Source organism: Monodelphis domestica, chromosome 4 (genome assembly GCF_027887165.1).
Source record: "Monodelphis domestica isolate mMonDom1 chromosome 4, mMonDom1.pri, whole genome shotgun sequence".
Classification (NCBI taxonomy): Eukaryota; Metazoa; Chordata; class Mammalia; order Didelphimorphia; family Didelphidae; genus Monodelphis; species Monodelphis domestica.
In genome coordinates, this window is record NC_077230.1 from 190,983,124 (window position 1) to 191,010,623 (window position 27,500).

The window sequence follows — 27,500 nt, forward strand, 5'->3', positions numbered from 1 at the left end:
TGGCTTGAAAAGCTGCTGTTGCTTTTGTCCCCATCCCTTGTTCCTACCACTAGTGTTTCATCTCCTTCACATTGGGAGTGGGGGGGCATCCTCCACCCCTGTGTCAAAGTTTCTCTTTCCACAGGTTTTCTCTTTTCTAAAATGAAGTTTCTGAGTTGTCTTGTGTTAGAAAAACTGTCTCACTCTGAACTTTTGTTGGTTCTGCCACTCCAGAATTCAATTTGAGACCTTTTTTAAAAGTTATTTGGAGAATGTTGGGAGAGCTCTGCTGAATGCTTTCTCTAATCCACCAACTTGGATCCCCTGTTGTTTCTCTTTAGAATGTTATCATTGTTCTCCTAGTGCTGTTTCCTTCTCTCAGTTCCCAATTTCTAGAATGTTCAATTAAATTCATCACTGAGATCTACAGGTCCTAAAGTATAAAGGAAACAGTCCCTGCTTTCTGGGAGTTTACCACCTGTTGGGATAATGGGAACTCAGAATGGTGGTCTTCCAAACCAGCCTTCTCATTTTGGGGTGAAGAATTAAGTGGAGAGATTTTTTTTAATTGACCCAGGACTACAGTTACTGTCTGTACACCTAATTCTGCCTCACTCATCTAGGGGGCACAGTGGATAGAACACTAGGTCTAGAGCCAGAAAGACCTGAATTCAAGTTTGGTTTCAGATACTTACTAGATATATGATTTTCTAGCAAGTCACTTAACCTCTATTTGCCTCAATTTCCTTATCAGTAAAATGGGGAAAATAGCAATGCCTGCCTCCCAGGGTTATGTGAGGATCAAATGAGATAATAATTGTAGTATTTAGCCTAGTCCCTTGCATATAGTGAGTGGCATATAAAGTGTGAGCTACTTTATTCATTTGCTTGGTTGATTCTACTACTTAAAAATAAAGGAGAAAGAGAAGGAAGATAGTAAATCTCGAGTGGTTTGCAGGAGGACAGGTACAATTCATTGGATTTGGAAACCTGTTTTCTAGTCCCAGCTCAGTTATTCATTTACTTCATGTCCTTAAAATAGTATAAAACTTCACTGTACATTAGTTATATCTTCTGCAAAGTGAAGATGTTATGCTAGGCAATTACAAGGGTCATTCCAGTCTAATATTCTATGATAATCTATAACACATATAATACCTACCAGCCAAGGTCATAGAGGAAGTAACCAAGTTAAAAGATGAAGCTAGGACTTATAACTCCAAATCCAGAGCCTTGCCTTATACTGGACTACCTGGACAAACAGTTCCTAAAATCTAGCCATAGGCTAAGCAGACTCTTATCTTCCTCTTTATTTTCAAATAGAAAAATTGAGTGGATGAAAAGGAGTAAATGGGCAGACGGTAATTGTATAGTCATGGCCTAGAAAACAAAGGATAGGTTACAGACTGTGATGTTCCCCATTGCCAGGAATGGACTCCACTCTGTCCCATCTCATTTCTTCCTGTTGAAATCTCTACTTTAATTATTCAAGGCCCAATTCTTATTTCACCTTCTCCAGAAAGCTTCCCCTTGGCCATAAATCATCTCTCGCTTCTCATATCTCATACCTTTCTAGTGAATTTCTCCTAGGAACTTAATCATTGTCTAACTTGTATTATACTTCTACTAGATTTCCACTAGTTCAACTAGTTTTCCATTGTATTATTTTGAGTATATATTCTCATGAGAATACATTTACTGATGCATATAGCATTCTTTGTTGCATATGTAGTGAGAGAGAGAGGGTGAGTGGGCCCCACATGTGTAGTGAGGTTTCATATGTAAGGAGAAATAGCAAAGAAACCCATTTATCTAAATCATTTCAAAACAGAAATTAAAAATGATGTGTGTGTATTCACATATATTTTATATGCATATATAGAACATATATACGAGACAGCGGTTGAGAGAGAGGGGGAGAGAGAAAGAGTGACGGGGGAGGGAGGGAGAGAGAAAGAGAAAGAATACATAGTAGTGAAGGAGTTCTCCCATTGGGAGCAAGGGGGAAGGCTCAACCAAGAGAGAATGTTCCTGGATCTCATCCAAGTGGAAACTCCCTTCAGTCTCTAGTTTGCTACTCACAAACTGGGAATAGAGACATGGTGGAGACTGCTACTTCCTCCCATATCTTCCTAGAGTCTTTTCCTTCAGCAACCTGAAGTGAGGTCTCCCCCTGCCATCTCAAAACTGGAAGCCTGGAGTGCCAGAAGCAACTCAGTACCATAAAGAAGACTCAAAGCTTGATGAATCCCTCGCAAAGGGGAACTTGAAGGGACTTTGCAAAAGCTTGAGCTCTCTTTCTTCTCACTAACTCTGCCCTACCCCTCACACAGGTGAGGCAAGGCAAGGCATTTATCTCCACCAATAAGGGGAGTCCTTTCCCCACAGGCTTTGAGACAGGGTTACACATAAGTACTGACATATACTTCAAAGGTATCAGATGCACATTCTCTAACAATAGCACCGTCTCAATTTAATTCGCTGCCATAATGAAATGAACAGTTCAAGTCACTGAATAGTTAAAACAAGGAGGTTTACTTTGCCCTGATATAACAAAGTTATGTAACAAAGATACAGTGACATTTAGCTTCTCTAAATGGTCATCTCCCACCACTACCTCATCTTTATATGGAAGTGCATCTGGTGAGCATGTCAGTTTAACATTTCTCCCATGATACTGTTAGGGTCCAGGTATTCGCTAACAATACTATCTCTGTGAACCAGGGTAAGTCACTTAGCCTCTCTCTGTTTCAGTTTCCTCAACTGTAAAATAGAGATAACAATAGCACATATTTCATAGAGTTGTTACAAAGATCAAATGAGATATTTATGAAGCACAAAGTATCTGGGGTAAAGCACAATAGGTGATTAATAAATGCTTATCTCCCCCTTTCCCCTTTCAAATGAATTTCAAAATCTGTGAAGTCTAGATTTCACATGAATAGGACTTTTTGTCCTTAGATGATCAGAGGCTTTTTTTCAAGGAAGCTGGCCAATCTCTTTGGCCAATCAGGTCTCAGAGATAGCTTTGTCTTTTAGGCAAAGCCTCTCCATGTTGTGAGTAGGAGGAAAGAAACTACATCAGAGAAATATTGAACTTTTCACAAAATAGAACTATGGTCCAATTCCCCCTGCCATGGGATCCTTGTAGTTTTCCTTTTTCTTTATTTATAGAAATATTAGCCAACTAAAAGATCAATTCACTAATTTTTTTTAAATTCTTACTTTCTGTTGTTTTTTTTTTAAATCATTACTAAGTATCAGTTCCAAGGCAGAAAAGCAGTTAGGTCTAGGCAATTGGGATTAAATGACTTGCCCAGGGTCACACAACTAGGAAGGGTCTGAGGTCATATTTGAACACAGGACTTCACATCTATGGACCTGGCTGTCTATATATTGAGCCATCTAGCTGCCCCAGTTGGCTAATTTTTTACAATTGTTGGATTCTGGTTTGAGTCTAGATAACCTTGGGGCATGTTAATTAACCTCTTGGTGTCTAGGCATGTAAGAGTACAAGTTGCAGAGATATTTTGCATTGATAGAAGAAAGACCTTGCCAAGAGCCCACTACCCTGGTGAAATTATGAGTTGGTAATAAAAAGATAAAAACATCATTATATAGCTGAATTTGCACTAATTTCATGGGGTATTGTACCCAGAATTACATGGAGCTTCAATATTTTAGCAAACATGACAGCATTATTCCAGATATCTACTGGAAATATACTAAGGAAAACCTAGAAGAGTCCCCTGGTTATGTCAGTGTTCTTATCTTCTCAGCATATACATGTTGATCACCTCATTATGATGTGAAAACTATTATCATTTCTTTTTTTAAAAGGTGGGAGGACTCTCTATCAATCCCAACTTGCCTCAGTTGCATTGATGTATCAGTTTTAAGGATCCATTAAGGTAAGTTGAGTTGAAATAAATAGATGCTTTCAGAAATCTTTTGCATATGTGTAGACTGGGAATATATATTACCAAATCATAGAATTGGAGGGTATGTCCAGAGGCCATCTAGCCCTGAATCCTTTTTAGAGCATTCCTATTAAGTTGACTTTTAGGCCATGCTTAAAGATCTCCAGTGAAGAGCACAGTACATTTCAGGACAGCCCATTCCACTATTGAATAACTATAACACAAGCCCACAGGAAGTTTTTGTTCTAATAGGAAAAGACAAGTCATCCAGGGGAGATGAAATTGTTGGAGCAAATACATACCATCCTGTGGGAATGTCTGGGCATCTTAAAAATAATACATTTCTATGACACTTTTAGATTTTATACCGTCTTCACAACAACTCTCTTAGGTAGTTATTGAAAACATTATCTCCATTTTACAAATGAGGAAACTTGGGCTCAGATAAGTTCAGTGGCTTGCCTGGGGCTCACTCTCTAGTAAGTGACAATTGAGATTTGAATCTAGGTCTCTTGATCTGTCATTGAGTCTTGTCATTCTTTCTGTTTATTAGAGAGCAGTGATGACTCTCCTGAAAGAATTCCATCAGAACACTCAATTTTACTATTTGATAGGCTTTACTATAATAATTATATATATATTTGTATGTGAATGCATGCGTGTGTGTGTACAATATATTTTTGGCTTCTCCTTCTCCCACTCTTTACTACCTATTAGTTTTATGCAGCCTTCCTTTGCCTCCATTAGAGCAGCTAATTGAAAACTTACTACATTGGGATAAAAAGGCACCCCCTTGAGACAGTTAAAATGTATAAATTCTTAGATGTGCCAGATAGATTAATTTACCCTTGCATGTTAGCAAAGCAAAAATATATTTTGAATAGTTTTTTTAATTATATTTTTAGATTTTGAAATAATGCTTTGTGCTATGGTTAGTTTTTAAAATAGACCTCTAAAAATGACAGTCACAACATCTTGGAATATCATTGCTGTCTATAATTTCTTAATAAAAAATTTCACATTCAGTTTTAATAAATTGGGTCTTTGCATAACAATTTATCCTTTCTATAAGTTTAATTTCCCTTTCATTTGTTCTTTTGAAAGCAGAGAGAATATGGGTTTTATTTGATGCAAGATTCTGACTGGTGTATTCCCTTTAGAATTAAATTATTCCCTTAAGATGATAGGACGTGCTAGAGCATATCTTGTACATAGAAGTGATTGTTTATTAAAAATCAAAATGAATGTTTCTTCCATCTGGCAGCAGAAGGAGAAATAGGAGATTAGTGGATAGTTTTTACTTCCTGTTTACTTTCCAATGGACAAAACAATTCTGCTGGAGTTATAAGCATAGAATTGAAACACCCATCAATTTTCATTAGTATTGAAATTGGATTCCTTTTTATTGCCATCTGTGGAAGTCAAAGAAAAGTTATAATCATGAGCAAGTTTAATCCTAAATCAATTCCTTACCTGTTTCTTTTAAGAGTTGTCTTTCTGGGAGTAAAATTTAAGTATGTTTGTATTGTTAAGGTCATTTGGATAAAGCATGTTATGCTTTTATTTTATTTTAACTAGCTAGCTATTTTTGAAAACAAAGAAACTGCTCTGTGGCCACAAGTGGTCTCACAAATGCTTAATGCCTTTCTTTTTCATTGTTAAAAATGCTTTTTTTGTTATTTTCTGGTTTTTATGTCATCATAGTTATCCCCACTTTCTATCCTCCTTTCCCTTCCAGAGAGCCATCCCATATAATAAGTTTTATTGTTCAGTCATTTTCTGTCACATCTGATTCTTCATGAACCCATTTGGGGTTTTCTTGTCAAGGATACTAGAGTTACGTGCCATTTCCTTCTCCAGCTCATTTTACAGATGAAGAAACCGAGGCAAATAAAGTGAAGTGACTTGCCTGGGGTCACATAGCTAGTAAGTGACTGAGGCCAGATTTGAATTCAGGAAGATGAGTTTTCCTGCCTCCAGGCTTAGTGTTCTATCCACTGTGACACTTCAATGCCCCCTTAATATTTTTTAAAGAGGAAAAAAATCTGCCTAACTGATTAACACATTTAAAAGATTGCAAACATGGCTTGGAAGTGATGTTTCATATCTGGTTGTTTATTCACTTTTTGTGTTTGTGTGTTTGTTCTTTCTATCTACATCATTGTAGTCATATACTTTTTTCTCTTGGTTTTGCTTATTTCACTCTACATTAAACTTTCCATGCAGTATTTTCCCATTCTCCTATGTGATACTGCTACATGTAAGGAATGATACTTATCATTCTTATCATACCTTACATTCTTATCATTCAATCACATTCATGTACCACAGTTTATTCCCCAGGAAATAAGCATTTCCACTTTTCCCCTAATTCTTTGATATGACAAAAAAATCCTGTAATGACATATTGGGAGTACATGGAGAATTTTTTTTAAATTAATGACTTTCTTTGAATATATGCCCAGTAATGAAGGCTCTGGTCCAAAGAGTATGAACATTTTAGTCATTTTTATTGCATAATTTCAAATAGTTTCCCAAAATGGTTAGACCATTTCACAGTTCCACCAATAACGTATTAGTGTGTCTATAATTTCACAATCTCTTCATTTATTATTGACATTTTTTGTGATCTTTGCCAATTTACAGGGTATGAAATGAAATGTCCAAGTTGTTTCAATTTTGTATTTGTCTCATTAATGATTTGGACCATTTTTTTCATATGGTTGTTAATACTTTGTAATTCTTCTTTTGAGGATTGTTCCTATTCTTTGACTATCTATCTACCAGAGAATGACTATTAATCATATTTTTTAATTGCTTATATGTCTTGGATACAAAATACTTATAAGAGGAATTTAATGGAAAGATTTTTTCCCAATTTAGCCACTTCCTTTCTCATCTTAGGATAGTTTCATTAATTTTGTCCCATAATCCAAGTCATCGCTTTTATCTTTTGTAATTGCCTCTATCTCTTGTTTGGTTAAGAATATAACAACAATAACAAAATATACATCTCCTACCTATAACTGAGAGTTATATAGTTTGCTTCTCTTCTAATTTTTAATAGCATAATCTTTAATATGAATGCAATGTATGCATTGAGAATGTAGGGTAAAATATGATATGGTCTGGTATGCTGGTCTAAGCCTAATTTCTTTTTTTAAATTTTTATTTAATTGATTAATTTAGAGTATTTTTCCAGGATTACAAACAATTCCATTGGGTTTTACATGTGTCATTGGTCAAGACCTATTTCTTATTGATATTTGCACTAGTGTGATCATTTAGGGTTTATAATCCCAATCATATCCCCAATGACCCATATGATCAAGCAGTTGTGTTTCTACTCCCACAGATCTTCCCCTGCATGTCGATAGTGTTCTTTCTCATAAGTCCTTCAGAATTGTCCTGGATAATTGCATTGCTACTTGTAGAGAAGTCCATTACATTTGATTGTACCACAGTGTATCAGTCTCTGTGTACAGTGTTCTCCTGGTTCTGCTCCTTTCACTCTGCATCACTTCCTGGAGGTCGTTCCAGTTCACATGGAATTCCTCCAGTTTATTATTCCTTTGAGCACAATAGTATTCCATCACCAACAGATACCACAATTTGTTCAGCCATTCCCCAATCTAAGGGTATCCCCTCATTTTCCAATTTTTGCCACCATCTAAGCCTAATTTCTGCCAGATATTTGCTACTTGCCATCAGGACATTTGAGTTTGAATCCCTGGCTCTGACACTCATGTGTATAAATAGCAACAAGTCATTTAACATTCCTGATTTTCTTCTTTGTGAGTCTTCTGTCAATCAACAAGCACTTTGCTATGTTCCAAGTACTGTGCTGGACATATAAAGAAAGGCAAAAACCAATTCCTGCCTTTGAGGATCTCACATTCTGATATGGAGGATACCATATGGATAACTATGTAAAGATGAGCCCTATATAGAATAAGTGGAAGGTCATCTTAGAGAGAAGGGCAGCTAGGTGACACAGTGGATAGAATTCTGGGACTAGAGTCAGGAAGATGCATTTTCCTGAATTCAAATCTGGCCTCAGACACTGTGACCTTGAGCAAGTCACTTAATACCATTTGCCTCAGTTTCCTCAATTGTAAAAGAATCCAGAATAGGAAATGGCAAATTACTTTAGTATCTTTGCCAAGAAAACTCCAAATGAGGCCATGATGAGTTGGACACAACTGCAAATGATTTAACAACTAAAACAAATGTCAGAGAGAAGGCACTGGGGTGGGGAGGTTAGGAAGAAACTTTGGAAAGACCTTTTACAGAAGGAAAGATTTGAGAAAGCTGGGGAAGCCAGGAAGCGGAGGTGAAAAGGAAAGCATTTTGAATACAGATAGTATTTGTGAATAGAGCTGGGAATGGAGTGTTGCGTGTGATGAACAGCAAGCCGACCAGTGTAATGGGACATGAGAGTGCTTGTATGTGAATAAAGCATAAGAAGACTGAGAAAGCTGTGACTGATAACTAGATTTGTAAAAGGCTTTGAACACCAAATGGAGCATTTTACATTTGATCATGGAAGTAATATCATTGAATCACTTTTATTTTATTGAGTAGTAGTGTAACATGGCCAGATCTACACTCTGGAAAAATCACTTTGGCAGTAGAGTAGATAGATTACTGTTGGGAGAGACTTGAGGCTGGGAAATCAATTAGATGGCTATTGAGGGGCAGCAAGGTGATTCAGTGGAGACAGATCTTGGGTTCAAATATGGCTTCAGACACTTCCTAGTTATGTGACCCTGAGCAAGTCACTTATCCCCAATTAGCTAGCTCTTATTTCTAGGACTCAATATTAAGGTAGAAGGTAGGGGTTAAAAAAGAAAAATGGCAGCTATTGAAATAGTCAAAGCAAGAAGCATGGGAGGCCTAGAGAATGGTTGTGATTGTGTAACAGAAAAGGATCACATATGAGAAATGATTTGAAAGATAAAAATGACAAATTGTTCAGTTATGTAGAAGTTTGAGTGAAAATTTGAGAATGATACTGAGGTTGCAAGCTTGCTGGCCTGGGAGGATGATGGTCCCTGTGATAGGAAATTTCAGAGAAGGAGAGGCTTTAGTGAGAAAGATAATGAACTGTTTTGGACTTTCAGATTGCATGGGACATCCATTTTGAGATATCCAAAAGGCAATCTAATGGGTTACTGTAGCTCAGGGGACAGCCAGTTGGTACAGTAGATACAGCAAAGAGCTTGAAGTCAGGAAAGCTCATCTTCATGAGTTCAAGTCTAGCCTCTGATACTTATTAGCCAACTGACCCTGGGCAAGTCATTTCACCATTTCCCTCAATTTCTTTATTTGTAAAATGAGCTGGAGAAGGCAGTGGCAAACCACTCCAGTGTCTCTGTCAAGAAAACCCCAAATGGGATCATAAAGATTTGGACATGACAGAAAAACAACTGAACAACAAAAATATAGCTCAGGAGAGAAGTTAGGGCTAGTTCTATAGATCCTGCATAGAGATGATAGTTAAGCCCATGGGAATTCTTGAAATCCCCAAACAAACAGAGATAGAAGAGAAGAGGAACCAGGACAGAGTCTTAGAGAACACCCATGGCTAGTGCACGTGACCTCAGTGAAGATTCCAACAAAGTAGCCTGAGTAGAAATAATCATACCCATAAGCAGAGAACCATGAAAGGGAAGTACCCTAAAAACCTAGAGGAGAGAAAGTATCCAGGAGGGAACATCTCTGAGCCTCAGTTACCCCTTCTACTTGCTCCACAGGTTTGTTGAGAATAAAGAGCTTTATAAACTTCAACTTACTATATGCATTTATAAGTGTGCATATGTGTATATTTATTATCATCCTCAAATGAATGACTATTTCTAAAGGGCCATATGAACTTTGTCCCTCCATAATAGTGGAAACATTGTGAGGTTTTCAGAATGCTCAGGCACTGGACAAATTAGCTGTTTTCTAATAGTTTAACTTCACGACTCCATATGATATCTCATTGTTTGCTATTCAGAGGGGCACTATCGCTTATTTCATAATTTCTTTTTTTTAATACTTACCTTCCATCTTAGAATGTATTGGTTTTAAGGCAGAAAAACGGTAAGGGCTAGGCAATGGAGGTCAAGTGACTTGCCCAGGGTCCCATAGCTGGGAAGTGTCTGAGGCCATATTTGAACCTAGGACCTTCTGTCTCTAGGCCTGGCTCTCAAATCAGGCCACCTAGCTGCCCTCCTATTTCATGACTTCTAAAACTCGCTTAATAATTTTTAATTTAATTTAAAATAAATAATCTAAATAAATAAATAAATAATTTAAAAATAATAATAAAGACATGCATTATATGAAAATTATAGTCCAGGATGCTTAAAATTTATGAGTTTTACCTTTCTATGGAGTAGTAATAAGAAAAAGCATTTGCTGCATTGCCAGTGAAAGTGTCTTATTTTACAAAGTGGTATGTTACAGATGTTTTCTACAGTATCATAAAAGATAGTATTCCATCTCTTGTTCATTCATAAGTTCTTCTATACATAAATGTTATGCTCTTTGTTCTTATAATTTGACTATGATATCTTCCATTAGTGTAGGGAAGGGAAATAGGGAGAGAAATGCCTGGGAACTATAATGTGACAAATTAATAAGTAAAAAAAAAAGTTAAAAAAGAAAAGAGAAAAAATGGGTTTTAATAGACCTATCATACAAGCTAAAGCATCCCTATGAAGACTGATTTTTCTACTAAACCATGCTTTATCACAAATAAGAGATCTTTTCCAATTGGGGTAAAGGGACAATGTATGTTAACCATATGAGAATTGGCTTCTGTCGATTCTGACCTGGTAATTGACCTTGGCCCAGATGTGCCTATAGTTTCTGGTGGGTGGCACCCACTGATAGCATTCTTTGAATGCACTACCTGTGCCCTGAAACAGCTGGCCATATTAGCATATGCTAGAAACAGATGCCTTGCTTCCCTCTTTAGGAAAGCACTAATGTCTAAGTGTCCTGAGACCATGATTCCCTAATACTGTCTATTCTTCTTGATTAAAAATAAAACACAACTTGTTGATTACAAAATATAGCTACTTAAAAGACCCTTAGACAGATTGGAATCAATACTAAACGTTTTTCTATGGTAGAAGAGGGATGACGGTTAAGCAATTGGGGTTAAGGATCACACTGCTAGGAAGTATTTGATACCAGATTTGATCCTAAGACTTTCCATATCTAAGCCTGGCTTTCTATGTTCTGAGCCATCTAGCTGCCTCATAGAGCTAGGGGTTTTGGTAATTAATTACCCTTCCAAATGTAAAAATATTTAAATGTCCACATTAGTGGATAGCGTGCTGGTCACATAGATTTTGCTCTCAAGAGCCAATATCTTAGCCTCTCTGTATCTCTGTTGTAAAATAAGAATATGGAACTAGGGGTTTGCTAAGGGCTTATTCATTTCTAATGATCTTAAGATACTGTGTGGGGATAGGGACAGAGAGGGAGAATTGAGACCTATATGCACAAATAACTATGCTATAAAGGAGACTGTGATGATGGAGAACTCAGGGCAAAGTGCTTTGTGAAATATGAGAAAAAGAAAGAGCTCACTTTCAGTTGGCAAGATGAGAGAGTGCTTCATGGAAAAAGAGGCCCTTGAATTGGGTCTTGAAGGAATGCTACTATTATTTGAAAGTTAATGACCTCTATTCTATAAATCTAGGGGAGCAAGTCTATTTAAACGTAGGAAGGTTAACTTTCTCCAAGTTATAGGAGAGACTGAGTCACTGAATTTAATTTTTGCTGAATGACTTGACAGTATGATTCCTAGTTACAACATAGGAATTGAGAGTGGGGAAGCAGATGAGTTCTCCAAAGGAATTAACATATAGGAGAAAGCACAGATAAAAAAATGAAATTACATGAAAATGATGATGTGAGGGAAGAAGAAAGTGAAATAGAAAGATTTCTAGACAAGACCTTGTTATCCAATAGGGGAAGAAAACAAGTAGAAGTCTTTTTGAAAAAGTCAATAGCATTTCTAGCAAGATGTGCCCATTCGGTGAGGGCTTCCATTTCCTAGTCTCTCTTTATGTCAGGTTTCCATTTAGTTTTACTTGCATAATGATCCCTAAGTCAGAAGTTGGCTCACATCAGCTGAGTGCTCCAATTCTTAGGTTCTTATTAGTCAACAAAATGAGTCAAAATAAAAGGAAATGATAGTCTTCTTGCACAAGTCCCTCATCTGTCCATTCTAGTTCCATTCTTGAGACTAAGGATTCTTTGGATATTCCTATTTTTTTCCTTGATTAATTTGGGATGCTTCATAAGGAATCATCTTTATCTACATGGAGAAGACACTGCTGATAAGTTACCTCATGGCTCAAAAGCATTTCAGTAGAATAAACTTGCACAAAGAATGATGTTAAGGGAAAAAGCTTATCTGTTTACCTTATATCTCTTAAGCATCCCTATCTGTATGATACAATAGGGCAGACACAAACATGAGTGTGAACATATATGCTAATATGTAAAGGTAGATATGACACAGACTTTGCTCTCAAGAGCCAATTTCTTAACCTCTCTTGGTCTCCATTCACTCATCTCAGTTTCATTCATCTCTAATGATATTAGGGTACTGGATGGGAGGGGGATGTCTTGAGACCCAATGCACAAGTAACTATGATATAAAGGAGAATGTGATGAGGGTAAGGGAGAGCTCAGGGCAAGTGTGGGAACCTTTAGGGACTGAAGTAGGTATAATTTAGAACTAAAATAGAAAAAGTTTATCTGGTGGGTCTGCGTTCCTTCTTTATTCTCTCTAAAAGTAATAATAGGTACTGTAACATATTCCACTTCTTTCTTTTACCTAAGCATTCTGATTTTTCCTCATTTACTTAAAAAAGCCAAAGATAACCTGGAAATACAGGAAACTTAAATAAGGAAAGACAACCAAACCTCTTTTCTGACTGTTGGAGATTTTTTTCTAACTTGGGGTTCTGAGCTATTGTGATTGTATTAGTATTTTTTTCTATGAACTCCATAATGTAGAAAGAGACCAAAAGGACCTGGAGACATTATTTCTCTTAAGCTAACTGGGAGCTAACTGCCCATCTGGTTGTGACTCATTAAATTTTCAGTTTCAGAAGCAAGAAAAGAAAGAGAGATTGGATAAACTCAGGTAAGACCTGAGAGAAAATTAAATTTGTCCCTTTCAGAAGGGAGGAGAGAACAGACAGGTTATAATACCTGTCTGTTATAAAATAATAGGAACATCCATTGCTGTTACTTCCACATTGGGGATCCTCTGTTCTGCCTCTTCCAGTCCCAGGCATAATTCTTTGCTTTAATCCCTACTCTTTGTGTATCTCCTCCTCACCATCCTCTTTACCAGCTTTGTTGCCCCAAATCCATTCTGTAAGGGGTTTGTCTTTAAACTTGCCTCAGATCATGAATTCTTGGGCTATTTTCCCTTCTACTCTAAAGAATCTCTGTCCTCTTCTGACTGGTGAGCTCATCCCTGCAGCCTATTTTTGTGGAAGTAACCAGGCCAGCCATGATTATGTCTTCATCTAAAAAACAATAGCAAAAAACCCCTTGCCTTCTATCTTAAAATGAATACAAAATATTGATTCTAAGGCAGAAGAATGGTAAGGTCTAGGCAGTTGCAGTTAAGTGACTTGCCCAATAACACACAGCTAGAAATTGTCTGAGGACAACTTTGAATTAAGGACCTCCCACCTCTAGTCTCTAGTCTTGGCTCTCTATCCACTTAGCTACCTAGTTGCCTTACTTTTAATCTAGCCTGGCTGTTAACTCTCTGGACTGCTTTTCCAATTTGCCCTTCTACTTTCCCCTCCTCTCTCAACTTTTTAGCTCCTTATGATTTGTGTCCTGCCAGTAGAATTTAAGCTCCTTGAGGGCAGGGATTATTTTTCTTTTTATTTCTATTTTCATTTCCAATGTGTAATAGGGTGCCTAGCCCATAGTAAGGGCTAAACAAGCATTTTATCTATATGTCCATTAATATATTCTCTGAAAGCTCCACTGAAACTTTCCGGACCAAAAGTTCTTTTCTGGCCACCACTTCCCATTATGTGTTTATTGTCTGTCTTGTTAAAATGTAAACTTCTTGAGGGCAGGACCTATTACTATTTTGTATTTGTTTCACTAATTCTTAGCACATTCTAACTGCTTTACAAATGTGTTTTCTTTCATTCAAATCAGGCTTAAAATCCCTTAGGTCAGGGATGCCAATTTGGTACCAGCAGCTTCCAGTGCAGTTGTCTAACAAATACCAGGATGGCATTTTTTTTGTTTTCAAAGCAGGTATTGGAAGAGCAGCTGTAGGTGTGCTACCAGGACAACACTGTTACTCAGATAGCATATGGAGCTTTCATCTTTGTCTTTACTAACTTCCTACAGCACTGAAAGCCCAGCACGTAGTGATATCCTCTTTTCCTCCCCTCTATTTCATACATTCTCAGTTAAATTATAAAGTGTGAGATCTACTTCTTTGACCTCAATTGTATCTCCCATAGTTGATTGGGTGGTTGTTGTCCTTTCTACTCAAAGAGGACCAAAATGGCATCACTCTGTTGGGGTCAATGTACAGAGTGTCCACCTGGGACTGATTAGACCGATATGAACTCAGAAGATTCTACCACAGGTTTAGCATAAATAGCCCATATGCATCCTTTTTGGAAGGAGATGTCTGTACATTTTTAAAAAACTCCTTACTTTCTGTCTTAGAATCAATATTAAGTCTTGGTTCCAAGGAGGATGAGTACTAAGAGCTAGGCAGTGGGGGTTAGGTGGCTTCCCCAGAGCCACACAGCCAGGAAGTGTCTGAGACCTGATTTGAACCCAGGACCTTTCATCTCCAGGCCTGTCTCTATCTACCAGGTCACATAGCTGCTCCCAGAGATGTCTCTAAATTTGTTCATCTCATTTCTTTTGAGTTATTGCAATTCTGCTTTGCTCATAGAGCACAACGCCTTCTCTGATGCAAGCATATCGTGCTAGATGGTCCTGTGTCTCCCATATATCATACTCAGTATCAAAGTTCTTCAGAGGGACCTACAGAGTATTCTTGGATTGCACCTTCTGACTCTCCCATAGTTCCTAACAGCACTATTATGTACAGACAAAACACCTACTTATTTGGTGTGTTCATCAATCCCATCTCCAAATAGGTCTATGTGAAGAGTAGATATAGTGCGTGGTAGAGAGAGCACTGGGCTGGCTGCTAGATCACCCTGGTTAGAAGCTGGTTTGGGTAGGTGGAATAACCATTTTTTAAGTGTCTCTATGTGCTTAATTCTTTACAAAGTGATCTCCATAACAACGTTGGCTAAGAAGTACTCTTCCTCAAGTCATTCCTATCCATTGTGGCATCCAGCTGCCTCTATCACATACTACACTTGTGATCATAAGCAAGCCACTTAATGCTGCAAAGCCTCCTTTTCTTCAATTAAAAGATGAGGGTCGCCTTCCTGAACTATTCACCTCTTAGGAAGATAAACAACAAAGCTCTATATCAAATAGCCCATCTATCTAGATAACATACAACTATATCAAAGTAAATATTATTATCACACGCCCTCTCGTCTTCTATCTCTGGCTGATTACAGCTAGCCAGAATATTAATCAAGCCTTATATTCTTTTAGCAAACTGAATTTTATGATTACTAAAATTTTCACGTTCTTATCTCCATCTTCTGAATTATTTTCCAACTTTTTGATTTCTGCTAATGTTACAAACAATTTTTCTGACTCCCAGACTAGAAATTATAAAGTTTTACCTTTTCTTTGCCTGCTTTTCTAGCTAACAAGGCTCATTTATTTTCTTTTATTCTTATATTAAAATGTTAAATTAACACACATTTTCTTGCATTCCCTCTCCCTTTCAAAAAAAAAAAAGGTAGAGCTCCAGTTAAACCTGGAGTCAAGAAGACTCATAGTCCTGAGTGCAAATCAGGCCTCAGATATTTAGTAGCTGTGTAATTCAGGGCAAGTCATTTAGCCTAGTTTGCCTTAGTTTCCTCATCTGGAAAAGGAAATGTCAAACCACTTCAGTATCTGTGACAGGAAAACCTCAAATGCAGTCATTAAGGGCTGGAAACTATTGAACAATGAAAACTCTAAAAAAAAAAAAGAGGAAAAAGCAAAACCCAATGAGAAATATGCAAGTCAAACAAAGCATTCTTTTATTGATCGTACTTAATCTAGGTTCTCTCTTCCACAACTAATAATACTGTACATACATACATTGCTGTGCATGCATAAGGCATTTCATAAGAACTTTGGGAATGATCAGGATAGTGATGGAATCTGTGATTTCACTGATATAAGACAGTCACAGAGAAAGAAACTCCCTTTTCTGGAGCAGTGCAGGCTAGTACCTTCTCAACATCTAGTCTTAGAGAGTTGCTTAAAGAATTGAGATTTTTAGTGGCATAGCTAGTATGTCAGAGGAGGACCCCAAGTCTTCCTCACTCTTAAAAACAGCCTTCTGGGAATGAATGCTGATTCTTTTATTTCTAATTGTTAAGAAAATGTTTTAGTTGATTTTTTTTTACAGTGTACTTATAAGGACTAAAGTCTACCTACTACATCAAGGCAGATTTGTGAATTATGTTTTTATTCATGTTTTTCTTCTTATGGTTGAATATTAATCAGGATATTGACAATGACAGAGTCATAAAGAAATTTTATGAAATATTAGCCCTATTAAATATAAATAGACTTTAGGTGATAAATGGTGCTGTGAAGAAAAATCTACTTAATTAGCTATAGGTATAAAAGTAGAAGCAGAAAACCTCCTATTGGGGGAGGGATGTGTTTTATGGTATATACCATGTAATTGATATGCAATTTTAAAAATGCAATAATGTTCTTTCATAACACGGAGGTGGCCGAGAGGTGTAAGAGTTTTGCAAGGTGAGCATAAACATTGGCCAGTGTTACCAAGCTATAATAACTTCAAGTACTCGTCTGGTAACATATATTTATTTCATCTGCAGACTAATCAATTTAAGACCAGAAAGATTTGTCATCCAAGAATTGTCCCCAATTGGTTTAAATGCAAACTGGCCTTCATTCCCAGGTGTCATCCTTCTGCTTCACAGAGTGGAAGGAAGCAGAGTACTAAGAGTTTTTTCTCTTCATTCGTCTAGAAACACTATGTACCAATATTTAAATTAATGTGCTATCTTTGCCTAGTGTCTAATGAATTGATTTACAACTGGAGGAACTAAACCATTTCCATGTTTTCTCCTTATAAATGAAAATAAAGTCCAAAGATATTGAAACTAAATGGAAATAAGGAAGCATGTTATAGAAGCAAGAGCCCTAGATTTGGAGTCTGAGGACCTGGATTCAAATCTCACCTCTGACATTCCCTTTATGACTTTGGTCATAAAGTCACTTTACCCTTCAGGGTCTCAGTTTCCAGAAATATTAAATTAAGAACCTGTAATAGGTGACCTCGGAAGCCTTTTTCATCTCTTAAACTATGATGCTATGATCCTGTGATTTTGTTATCTTGGACAAATTACTTTTCCTCTATGAGCCTCAGTGTCCTCATTTGTAAAATGAGGGAGTTGGACTAGATGACCCTGAGTTCCTTTCAAACCCTAAGGTTATGATCTATGTTCCTCTGATTATATGAACAGAGAAGTTGATAGAGTAGATATCGACATGATGCCAAAAATTATGAGAAATGCCAATTATTGGAAGGACTCTTAATCATTTATAATAATTGCCAAACAGACCTCCATGAAGAAAACTGTAGCCAGTGCATTCATATTGTTCTTTTATAGAGACAAAGAAGCAAGGGAATTGTAAGAGTATCTCAACTCCAACTTTAAGATGTCCATGGGAGCAGATGGTGATAATTTTGTTGGAAAATATAGTTTTTGACTAAAAAATTAAATAAACCAAGAGCTTATAGAATGCTCAGAAGTATTATTCTTGTATACCATGAATACACTCCATCAAGAGGAATGATAGGGGGCAACTGGGTAGCTCAGTTGATGGAGAGCCAGGCCTAGAGACAGGAGGTCCTAGGTTCAAATCTGTCCTTAGACACTTCCCATCTGTGTGACCCTGGGCAAGTACTTAACCCCCATTGCCTAGCCCTTACCGCTCTTCTGCCTTGGAACCAATACCCAGTATTGATTCTAAGATGGAATATAAGGGTTTAAAAACAAAGAAAGAAATGAAATAATAAAAATAAAATAGACTATGTTTGTATATGGGACAAACAGCAGGTTAGAGATATAGCAGTGATATCATAGACTTTCTAATGCCTAAAGGCAGTCCAATGGCCTATTTTTCTTAATCTTTACCTTCCATCTTGGAATCCAACTAAGTGTTGGCAGAAGAACAGTGAAGGCTAGACAATTGGAGTTCTGACTTGCCCAGGGTCACACAGCTAGGAAGTATCTGAAGTCAAATTTGAACCTAAGACCTCTCCTCTCTAGCCCTGCCTCTCTATCCAACTAGTTGTCCTCCAGTTTCCTTTTGAAGTAAAAGAACTTATATTCTTAGGCTAAGGCTAAAGGGTAGAAAAGCCAATTGCATAATAAATGGGTGTCATATCTTTTTGTGAATAACTGGAGGAGTTACTTTCAGACCATTAAGGAAGACAAGTCAAGTATAAAATACGAGGAGCTCTAGGAAGGTCTAGAAGAGAGGGATGAAGTAAGTGTGCTAATCAGGTTATACAAACTGGAATCCAGCATGGAAGAATTCTTGGGACAGTGAGAAAAGGACAGGCCTTTCTCAGCCAAGTAGTGGGAGGCAAGACATGACACACCTGTTCCATTACTAAGAAGTAAAGAAGACATAAGTAGAGGAACTACAAAAATGTTTCAAGGCTGGGGAACTTTTATACCAAAAACTTTAGACCCAGAGGTAAATGTAAGGCAGTCAGTTGTGGAAGAGCTGAGACACCTACAACTTTGTTGCATTAAATTCATTGGCTAGAAACTATTACCTGGGATAATAGCTAGCTGTCTGACTCTAGGATAAACTATAGAAGAAGGAGTTTCAAAGAGGAGAAAGGAAGCCAGACAGCTCCCTGTGAACAGGTGTGTGAGCTTGTGATTGTCTTAAGAGACTTATGTGACTTTGAATTTTTTCTTGGTTGCTATGGTAACCATCCTATAATTCCCACCCATCCACCCCCTGCAGCACATAGTACTAAAATTCCTTCAGAGCAACTGTCTTTAGGGGACTGACAAAAATTAAACTTTTCCTGTAAGCCAAGTTAGGTATGGGGAGTAACCAATTCAATTCAAATCAGTTCAATTCAATAAATATTTTTTATTGGTTACTAAATGATATACTTAAACCCTTGAACCCAGAATGAAACAGACCCTAGACTCAAAGAGCTTACATTATGTTGGGGCAGAGGGAGGACAGGTACAGTATGGAAGTGATGGATAGAGGATGAGGACCAATAATGATAATAGTGGACAGGGAATAAATGAATGAAAGGCTCAAACAGGCATTTATTTATTAAGTATTACTAGATATTGGTCACTATGGCAAGTCTGTGAATTCAAATACCGAAATGAAACAGATCTTGCCCTCAAGAAGCTGACATTGTACTGGATGTGTGTGTGTGTGTGTGTGTGTGTGTGTGTGTGTGTGTGTGTGTGTGTGTGAGAGAGAGAGAGAGAGAACGATAACATGTTCACAGATAGCTACATAGACAGTTCACAGATAGATAACATGTTCACAAAAGATATATAAAGTAAAACCCAAAGTGAATTGGTGATGGTGGAGGTGAGATTAATAACTGGGGATTCAGGAAACTCTCTTGAAGGATGCTATTTGAGCTGATAAAGGGGTACTAGGTAAGGCCCAGAGGTGTAAGGAGAACATTCTAGATATGAAATACAGTCTAGGAAAGCTGAAGAACATTAACCAAGACAGTTTGGCTGGAGTGTAGCATGTTTGAGATAGGGAGCAATATATAGTCAATCTGGGAAAATAGGTTGCCATAAAATTGTAAAGGGACTCAAAGACCAGATAAGAGTTATTTGATGCTACAGACAAAAAGAAACCACTAAAGCTTCTTGAGCAAAGATGTTATGGGACCTAGGCTTTAGGAGTTATCAGTCTGGAAGCTGTGTGGGGGACAGATTTGAGAGGGGAGAAGATGAGAAATCAATTCAGCACCTTTTGCAGTAGTCCACCATGTAGGAACTGACCTAAGTGTAAGTAGGGGATCTGAATGGCAAAAAAGAGATGGAGGGCAAAATGTTATGATAGTATCATTGATAAGAAATTGCAGCTGATTGGATGCTATGTGGTATGTGGGGCAGGGGGGAGGGATGAGCATTTATCTAGCATCTACTAAGTGCCAGGCACTGTGTGCTAAGCACTTTACAAATATTATCTCATTTGATCCTTAAAACAACCCTGGGAGGTAGTTATTATTGTCTCCATTTTGCATTTGAAGAAAATGGGAGATAGGGGTTAAATGACTTCCCCAGGATCACACAGTTAGAAAGTTTCTGAGGGTATTTTTAAATTCACATCTTCTTGACTCCAGGTCCACTCTCCTATCCACTTTGCCACCTACTTGCCTAAATTAAGAGAGAAGTGAATAAGGGTGAAAAATCAAGGATTGTTCCTAGTGTGTAAACCTTAGTAACTGAAAGAATGACATTTCCCTTCAAAGAAATGGAAGGTTAGAATGAGTGGTAGATTTAGGGGGAAAGATGAGTTTGTTTTTAGATAGGCCAAGTTTCAGATACCTACATCCAGGTGGAGTTGCCCACAAGGCAGTGCTCAAGATTCAGATGTGGCACTGAGGAGAGAGAAGTGAAGACTAGTTGTTTCAATTTGGTAGTTATCTCTATGGAGGATAATTGAATCCACTGGCAGTTCCATGGGAATTCATGGGATAATGGAGAGAAAGTGTAAAGAGGGAAGGTCTAGAAGAGAACCCTATGTACATAGAAGCATAGGGGTCAAGACTAAAATCCATCAATTTATGAAGGGGTACTGAGTCAGACTGGTCAGAGAAATAGGAAGAGAATCAGGAAAGAAGTATCATGAAAACACAGAGGAGAGAATATCCAGAAAGAAAGAATGGTCAAATGTGGACATGAAGGACTGGGAGTACTGAGAAAAAGCCATCAGATTTAGCAATAAAGAGATCACTGGCCACCTTGGAGAGAGCAGCTTCGAGGGCAAAGGTTGAATGGTGGGGATAGAAACTAAGCAGTTGAGATTAGAAAGGGCTAAAAGAATATCTGAGTGGTAGGGAGGTGGGATCAAAAATACTTACATGAGATGTTGGCATCTGAGCTAAACCTTGAAGAATGATAAAGAATCGGCAAAGGGGAAATGAGGGACTCCTTTCTTAGTATAGAGATGGGAGATAGATAGATTAGAAAATATCCAGCTGGCTAGAGTGACTGGAATATAGATCGCAAGAAGAGGAGTAACGTGAAATAAAGCTGTCAAGATGGTTTGGAACTAGGATATAGTTGACCTTAAATGTTAGGCTGAATGATGCAATCAGACCTGTCCCTTCAGAAGATTATTTCAGCATGGAAAGGACAGGTTGGAGAAGGGAGGAGCAAGAAGACCACAGGGAAGGGAAGAGATATCTCATTTGATTCTCACAACAATCCTGGTATTATTTATCCTTCAGTTGAGGAAACTGAATTGTGACTTGCCCAGGCTCACACAACTAATAGATGTCTACATTTGAACTCAGGTCTTGCAGACTCCAGGCACAGGACCCTATCCACTACACCACTAACCACCTCTGTTCTGACCAGTTAGGGAGCTACTACAGCAGTCACATAGTAAAATAATCACATGGGCATATGTGAGTCAAGAGAAATGGGACAGATCTGATAGGTGCTGTGGAGAGAGAACTGATGGGACTTGGTATGAAGGAGAGTGAAAGAACTTGCATTTGTATGGAAGGAGAATGGTAATTTGTTATATAATTCAGTTCAAAGGCTTAAATTTAGTAAACAAATCTTATTCCTTTATTAAAGTTTCATTTTTTTTTTGTTGTTTCATCATGATATGGCAGTTAAGCTGGACTTTTGGAGGGTAGTTGGCCAGAATAATGCAAGATATAGAAAGTCCTACCAAGCCAAAATTTCTTGGAGAACAAGCCCAGAGGACCAATGTATTTTGTCAGAGGACTAGCCCAACTTATTTTTGAGATTTGCACTAGAGGTTTGACTTTGAGGTGGTAATTTTTTTTTTCAGTCTTGGCAATTCATAAAATACCTATACTTGGTGAATTAAAAAATCCTTGCACTATTCAAGTAAATCATCTATTAGTCTAAATATGAGACATGTATCTAAATGATACCTTTTATTCAATGATTTTAAGTTTGCTTGTGTTTCTTTTTCCCCATGCCTTTCTAGTAGAGAAATGCCAGTATTTATTTTCTCATTAAATATATGGTGTTCTTTTTTTTTTTTCAAAGCCTACCCCCACCCTCATCCCTGCCCTGAATCTGAATTCTGGGTGCTATCCTCATATCAAATCACCACAGAGAAAGGTGGTTCTTTCTCTTATCAGTATTTCAATCACTATAATTTGTCCCACTAGTATACTTAAAAAACTAACTGTCTTGTTAGAGCCCTTTAAGCCTTAGAATTGCTCTTTTCTACTCTAAAAGTAACTAGTCCTTTCTTTTAAAAAAATATTTTTTATTTTTCTATTTTTCCATATTTACATGATTCATTTTCTTTTCCTCCCCTCTTCCCTCCCCCCTCCCAGAATCTACAAGCAATTCCGCTGGGGTAACTAGTTCTTTCTAACCATGAGCAACTCTGCCTGAAGTATTGAAGCCATAGGAGGACAGGGATGATTGAAATTCCATATCCCTGGGACAGAGACAGTTTCTTCTTAGGCATTGGCAGGAAATGGACCCGATTTCCTTCTTGCTGCTCTGAGCATTGTCCTTGTCAGATTTACAAATAATGGTGAGGCAGCAGCTGTCTCTGTGCATGTGTCATACTGAGCTGTGCCGCTTCTCCTTTGAGATGCTAGTCTCTCAGTAGAATGGAACATCTGTACAAGTTTACCAATTTTTTGAGTTTATTCCTTGGCATTTTAAATTCCCAGCAGAACACCCTAGAAAGACGCTAGTTCTCCTACCTATTGCTGATGTCTTACTCATATTAACCCACTTTGAAATTTTGCTTTGGAAGTGGACATTATTTTAGGTTATGGTAAGGGGCCACGTTACACTTGTTAATTCCAAACATCTGCTTGAAATGCATCCTGTCACATGAGATAACACTTTGCAATTTTTTTGTTATATGATTTATTTTTTCCAGATTACATGTCAGCACAATTTTTTAGTATTTGTTTTCTGATATTTTGCAGTCCATGTTTTGTCCCTTCCTCCCCTTCCTCCCAAGAAGCGAGATAATATGATGCAGATTATACATGTTTTATCATAAATACGTATTTCCATGTTCATCACGTTGTGAAAGAAGACAACACATCTTGCAAATCTTAAAACCCTTTATAAATGCCAACTATTATTATTGTTCTCATCACCACCTGTTTAAAATATTATTAAACTACTATTAAGCTAAAAGAAAATGTTAATATTATTAGGACAATTACTTAGCTTAATACTCATCCTTCTTCATACCATTATTATAATTTTTTTTAACCCTTACCTTCTATCTTGGAATCAATACTGGGTATTGGCTCCAAGGCAGATAAGCAGTAAGGGCTAGGCAATGGAGGTTAAGTGACTTGCCCAGGGTCACACAGCTGGGAAGTGTCTGAGGTCAGATTTGAACCCAGGACTTCCTGTCTCTAGGCCTGGCTCTCAATCCACTGAGCTACCTAGCTGCCCCCTCTTCATACCATTATGATTGAATAATTAAAAGAAAGGAAGATGGCCTGGAGAGTTGTTTCTTAAGAGATTTAGAATCATCCAATCCTATGATCCTTATAGAAACATCCACTTTGCCTCCTTTATCCACCAGGATCAGATTGTTCCCCCAAACATAGTCTTTGTATACTAATTTGATGGTCTCTGTAAAATGAATATGTCCTAGTCACAGGTCATGTGCAGCACATATCACAAATCACATTGGGTCAGGTTGTGCCCCTTAAGAAATATACTTAAAGGTTGATTGCAAAGAAGCCTATTAGAAGAGGAGCAAAGGCTGGGCCATTGGGGTTAAATGACTTGCCCAAGGTCACAAAGCTAGGAAGTGGCTCAGGTCAGATTTGAAACCAGGATCTACATCTCTGGGCCTGACTCTCAATCCATTGTGCTACCTAGCTATGGTACTGCCATGGTTAATTTCAGCATATTTGGTTCAGTAGGATGAAGAAAATGTTTACCTTTTCTCTCTCAATGGGAACTTTAAAAAAAAAAACAACTTGATTTATAATCTTAGAGAATTTCTTAATTGAGAAGTTATGTGACTTCCCCAAGGTCATACAGCCAGGATAGTGTATGTCAGAAGTTAGACTTGACCACAGGTCTTTCTGGCTTCAAGGCCAACTCTCTATATAATATGACTTTACCTCTCAATGGGGATTTAAAATAGTCACAGTCCCAACTATTTGCTTAACTACCATTTGGCTGCATTGTTTAAAAATTCCATTCAGTTTTGCTTTTACTATAAGATAAAGAAAAGGGTTCTTAGAAATTGTATTAGATTGATATGATGAAAGAGAGGAAGCTTGGTGTAATACATAAGCCCTGGTCCTGGGATTCAAGAAAAGTGATTTAAATATCAGTTGAGACATTTGTAAGATGCACGACCCCAGGCAAGCTGCTTAATCTCACCCTCCCTCAGTTTCCTAATCTGCAAAATCTGGATAATAATGTCACAGAATTTCTGTGTGAATCAAATGAGATATTATATGTAAAATATATTGCAATTTTTAAAGTTGTATATACATGTGAACTATTGTTAATATTACTATTCATTGGAATGGATAGCTCCTAGTTTCTGGCCATACAATCTTTTTATTCTTTTAGACATTTTTGGAAAAGATGAGAATATGGCCAAATGCCAAAAGTTTGAAACACTGGGGACTACCAGTTCCTCTTTTCATTATTATTTGAAGTAAAGAGTGGGAGTCATTTCTACAAGTTGGGGACCCCTGAATTAAATATCGGTAAATGTAATAATCTAATGATATTTCATAGAAACAAAGCATACCTCAGTGGGCATCTATCTAGTTCACCCTTGTAATTTTGCAGATGAGGAATTTTACATCCAGTGATGTTAAGTGAATTTCCAGCTTACCAAAGTTTATCCTCATCATCATGATGGGATTTGAATCTATATCTTTTGACTCCAGCTGGTCCCCTTTCACTGTATCTCTGCTTTTCATAGGAATAGGGAAAGTCTTCACTGATGGCAGGATAACATAACTGTGAAATGTGTAGGAAGGTGATAGGAGGAAAAACAGTTATAGGGAAAGTTAAGAGCGATAATGCTGTGCTAATTAATTAGGGATTTTGTGGGGTAAGGACCTTTTGCTTGTGTAGAAAGGACTGCTTTTGAAGAAGTGGGAGCTGATTCAGACTTGCTTCCTTCCTCCCTTTTGTGAAGTAAATCTGTTTATTCTAGGACTAAATCAGTCCTCCTTCAGATGTTATTGGTGGGTATGATGTCAGTGTAGATTTATTAATAATTCAAAGACTTCCATCTGGGAAATTGGAAAAGATGATACAATAAGGAATGTTGAAGAGTCATGGAAAGATAGCCACACTAGTACATTGTTGGTGGAACTATGTAATGGTACAACTATTTTTTAAAGCAATTAGGAATTAATCAATTAACCCACTAAAATGTTCATATTCTTTGACCCAGAGATTTTATTACTAACTTTTTACCTCAAGAAGATAAATCTTAAGAAGGAAGTTTTAATATACACCAAAATATTTATATACACTTTTTTGATAGCAAAGAATTGGACACAAAAGTAGATGTCCGATCATTGAAAAGTGGCTAAATAAATTGTGGTAGATAAATGTAATGGAATATTTTTAGGCTGTAAGAATTAACAAATGAATACAAAGAAAAATGCAAAACATTGTATGAACTGATGTAGAGTGAAATAAGCAGAGCCAAGAGGAAAAAAGATACAGTGACAAATATATATATATATAAAGAACTACAAAAAACCAAAGGTGAATAGTATAGATTTACAAACAACAAGAATGACTTGAAAGGCAAAATATGAGAAGACACCTTTACCCCACTCATTTTCAGATATGAGACATCCAAAACTATTGTATATTGCTCATTTTCTCAGACTTTTTCAATGTATTAATTAGTTAAGCAGATTTTTCCCCTCTGTAAATCAAAAGTGATTATATAAAAAATTTTAAGAATAAATTTAGGTAAAAGATGTGAGAATTCACCTCTATTCTACCCCTTTCCAAAGATAGGAAGTCCACAAGAATTATGTTTTGAATTTTTCAATAAACTGGTCAGATTTTTCCTTTTCTTTTTTGTCTTTAAAAATACTATGTGACACGAAATGGCTTTCTGGGGAAGGAAGAAGAACAATAGTAGTGGAAATTATGATGCTGTTTAATTTTTCAAAATGATTTTTTTTAACTGTAAGCTTCACAAAGTCATAGAGCTAAAAAGGTTTCACATTAGAGGGCCAGTGACGTTAAGTGAATTGCCACCTTTCCAAAGGTTATTGTCATCTTCATGATGGAATTTGAATCTATGGCCTCTGACTCCATTTGGTACTCTTTCCAGGGTTCACCTTCCTACTTATTCTTCAAATAAAGAATCTGAATCTCAAACAGGTTGTGACTTGCCCTTGAGAGAGCAGTCTGGTCATTCATTGAGCCTAGGAACCAATTTCCCTGACTTCTGATTCTTTCCACCTCAGTACCATTTAGTTGACATTGGTGATGTAGAATAAAAGTTACTTTGCTAGAGTTCACCCTGGCTGCAGCATGGGAGAAGTATTTCTGTAAGGGAGTGGCTCATTTGAGTCGTACACCGTTGACTGCTTTCTGAGGAATTCCCAAGATTCTGAGCCCAGAGCTGGCTTTGATGCCACATGGATTATGCTGACATAGCATTGTTTCCTCAAAGCATCCACAATACCAATCATTTCCCTTTGCTTTTGCCTTTACACCAAGATGTAAAGTTGATCTGTGTTTCATTGGAAGTGTTCATAAACTGAGGAGAGCAGGCAAACCTTTGGGAGTACTGGGGGTGGGGTAAGAGAGCAGTGATTCAGCTTCACAGCTCCACAATGAAGCTGATTTTTCTTGTGTGCTCCTCTTCTCTGCCTACTCCTTTCTACCTGGACTTGGAATGTTTTTCTTTATGAATTATCAACTCAAAGAATTATCAAAAGGACCTTGAAGATGATGTATTCCATTATGCTTGAGATAATCTATTCAAACCACGGTAATAACAGAAAACTGTGTTTTGACCTTGGCCCCGTGATTAGTATGTATGTCAAAGGTTCTTGCAAATCACAATTCTAGGTGCATAGTTTAGATACGTGGCTATTCTTAAAAGGTCTTGTCTCTGGTTTTGGTAGCAACATTTAAGTGGTTATTGCCCTTAGACCAATGGGGAACATTTTCTCTTTCCAGTGAGAGGGAAGAG

The 27,500-nt window shown here is 37.3% G+C and overlaps 1 protein-coding gene across 24 annotated transcripts in view; it reads left to right on the top strand.

Moving 5' to 3' along the window:
* Window positions 1–27,500, top strand: part of OSBPL6 (oxysterol binding protein like 6) — a 280,006-nt gene that overhangs the window by 69,449 nt on the left and 183,057 nt on the right. For 17 of the 24 annotated variants that reach the window (XM_056794056.1, XM_056794036.1, XM_056794035.1 and 14 more), the window contains exon 2: window positions 3,820–3,890. The exons of the other annotated variants lie outside the window; for them this stretch is intronic. The gene's annotated coding sequence lies outside the window, so the exon portion shown is untranslated. The remainder of the gene's footprint in view (window positions 1–3,819; window positions 3,891–27,500) is intronic. 24 annotated transcript variants of the gene reach the window in all.